We start from the raw sequence: 3,560 nt of genomic DNA, 5'->3' as shown, positions 1-3,560 counted from the left end.
GCGTGTGCAACCTGCCAATGTCTTAATGTAACGCACATGTGGCAGCAAGAAAAAATTTTTTATTGCGCCCACTGTTTATACCGGCAGCGAGACTTTGCAAGCCCTGTTAATGTGCTTGCTGATCAGGCAAAGATGCAGCATCTATATTATCCATGCCCAGTCATAAACGCCGAGATTAAAAGACGCCGATCATCGCTTTCAAGGCCACGGTGGGAGAAAGAAAAGTGCTCCGTCAGCGCGCCCGCACTGCGGCGACAATGGCAGCAGATTTTAGAGCGAATGCACTATTTCATGACGTCTAACCGGGCCTTCAGGATATGCGCGAAAGATAATACCTCTTTCAATTTAACTTTTTCAATTTATTTATTTCCAATGTATACATGGTGAGGGTCGAAGGAAAAAAGCCAGAAATTTGGGCTTGACATTCCCCTTGGCCCCTACATTGCAGGGGAGCAGGCAACATTCAAATTATTTACACAAGTAACATCGCAAAATGCAAACAAGATTGTCAAAAAATGGCTGGCGCAGCATTAGAAAGGGAAAAAAAAGCATGTAAATGAAGCGCACGCAAAAAATGATAACGAAAAGTAACAAAAACACAATGCATAATAAAGCAGGTTTTTGGTTATTCAAAACAGGTCAACACTTTATGGAACGAAAAAGATAAAGCAGCGCATACATCCTGTATACCTTTGCGGCATGCTCGCGATATATCAATTTTTGCAGCATGAAGCTTGTTCAGAAGACGGGGCAACGTGCTTGATAAGCTATATGTACCAAATATTGTGCGGCATGTTGGAATATGGCACAGTTCACTGTGCCTGCTAGTGTAAAATTGTACATTTAGCGAAAGATGTGCCGTGTCACGCAAGTAACGGTCATTTTGTGTTATATTCTTATATCTTTCAGCCAGCCTAACATTATACTTTTCAGATACATTTACGGCACTGAATGGGCGGAATAAATTTCATGTGTTCATATAAAAATTGCCGTTTAGTACTGAACGCATATCTTTCTTCTGTAAAACGTAAATCTTATTTTTATTGGTGCCTGTAGTTGTTCCCCAAACTAAGTGCGCATAGTTTACTTCGGACATAAAGAGCGAATTATACGGAAGTTTAACTTTGCATGAGAATAAGTGACGATGCCGGTAAGTTATACCTGGGACACGAGAAATCTTACTGATGACAGCGTTAACATAATTGTTCCACCTAAGCTGGCTGTTGAAATGTACCCCTAATATCTCAATATTGTCTACAACTTCTATTGTTTCCAAACCTAGCTTAAGATCGCCTGGTATAACAATTATTTCTTGGTGTAAAGATATTAGCCTTAGTTTTAGTTACATTAATTTTCAAATGATTATCAACGGATCATTGATGGAGGGTACTTAGTGTCCTATTTGCCTCGCTTATCACATCTTCACATGCGCTTGATGAGAAGAACAATGAGATGTCATCTGCATACATAACACGCTTCGCATGAAGGCATTGATTAAAGATATCATTTATATATAAGTTAAAAAGCAGGGGTTCAAAGATACTTCCCTGAGGTACGCCAGAAGTTACTTTTGTTACTGCGTATAGAATGCTAACAAACCGAAAGTGATGCACAAGATATGACGCAAGGAGCGCATGAGCACGTCAAGTGAAGCAGTAGTCGAAGAGTTTTGCCAAAAGTATATTATGACTAATGTAGTGGAAGGCCTACGAAAACATCTATAAAAACACCAAGGGCTAGTCTCTTTTTCGAAACACTGTAAGATGTGCTCTTTTTGGCTGAGCAATACTGTCTCAGTATGTTTATGTTTGATAAAACCAAACTGCGAAGGTGTTATTGTTTGTTGTGTGTCATAAAAGCGTGGTATCTGGATCTCGATAATTTTTTCCAGTCCTTTAAAAAAAAGTGGCAGCTCAGAAACTGGCCTATGATTTGAAACACGAAGCTTATCACCTTCATTGTACAAAGCTGCCACTTTAGCAATTTGCGCGTGCGGTGGGAACACTCCGTGTTCCAAACATAAATGTATGCGCTGAAATTGGAGCTAGAATGTTTAACACGTACTTCATAGGCCGTATCTGCAAATCATCCGCATCGTGGCATATGCTGTTCTTCATGTTCATGAATGCAGTGAATAGTACAGAATAAGTAGTTCGACGGAGATACATGCAATTTCTTCTTTGCGTGATGAGAGCATCATGTGGTATGTTTGATGAACTTTGGCACCCTCGTATAACGAAATATGGATTAAACGCCTCTGCTAATTCCTGCTCTTTTAGACTCCGTCCCTGAATAAGTACTTCTTGAGGAGAGCTAGTTTGCAGTGTGTGTAAAACAACGTTGTTAATCTGGTTCCATAACTTTATAGAATCATCGTGGAATAATTCGGATTTGCCGCAGTAATCCGAATCCCTAGCACGCCTTAACTTTTTGTTAAACTTATTTCTGAAGACTTTGTATCTTGCTGATAGTTCGGTATCACGTATATTAATGAAGTCTTGGAACCTTTTTTCTTGAGATTGTATCTCCTGGAGCAATTCCGAAGTGCTACGTGCAACCTGTACGGGATATGGTCGGTGTAAATTGTTTTAAATTTTATCAGGAAAGCTATCATAAGCGATTTTCACGTCTCTCATACAGAGCAGATCGGAGCAGCTCTTATCTGCAACAGCCTGCCTAAAAGAAGCAAGATGTTTCTCAGTTAGCGCTCGATAACAGCAAACACGTGCTGCTTTTTCTTATTATGTGCTTTCATCCCTAGCAGTACCGGGAAATGGTCACTAAGGTCGTAATTAAAGACAGCCGATATAATGCTCTCTTGACCAAAATTAGTAATGAAAAGGTCAAAGAGTGGTTCTGTTTGAATAGTAACTCTTGTGGGTGTTCCAATTGTGTTAACGCAGCCATTTGCGGAGGGCAGCAAAATAAAATCTTTTGCTTTGTTGCTATCGGAAAGCAGGTTTACATTGAAATCTCCGCCTAAAATGGCACTGAAGTGGTTATTGTTCACAAAATTCAAAAATATGTCAATGAAGAAAAAGAATTTTGCAGTGCGGCCATCAGGAGGGCGGTAACAAACAGCAATAATAGCACGGTCAGAACTTAAGCAAACCATTTCGTAGTGAGAAGTCACACAACAAAATCTTGGCACTAAGTAACAATTTATGTACTTTTTTTAATAAAGCACAAACACCGTCACCGCAATTTAAGAATCTATTCATGAAGAACGAGTTACACCCGGGCATATAAATTACTTCTTCATCAGAGGAGTACCAGGTTTTCGTAATCATAAACACCTCAAACTTATCTAATTTATTAAACAGGTACTCAAGATTGGCAGATTGCAGACAGCGCATTCACAGGGCAGACCTTTTTTAAAGAAAGAAAAAGAGCGAGAGCCTCATCTTCAACACAATGAGCTATCGTCCTAATTGATCAGTAACATAACGTTAACGTGCCCCAATGACCCGTCAGCTGCAAACTGGCAAGTAAGATTCAAACATTTTGCACATTATTGAAAAACACTAACAAGGGTTTCCACCACCTTAGAGATAATTCCG

The sequence above is a fragment of the Amblyomma maculatum genome, chromosome 2 (assembly GCF_055883805.1).
Source record: "Amblyomma maculatum isolate TAMU_Amacu chromosome 2, ASM5588380v1, whole genome shotgun sequence".
Lineage (NCBI taxonomy): Eukaryota > Metazoa > Arthropoda > Arachnida > Ixodida > Ixodidae > Amblyomma > Amblyomma maculatum.
The sequence above is the reverse complement of the archived record's forward strand: the minus strand, read 5'-3'. Positions refer to the sequence as shown.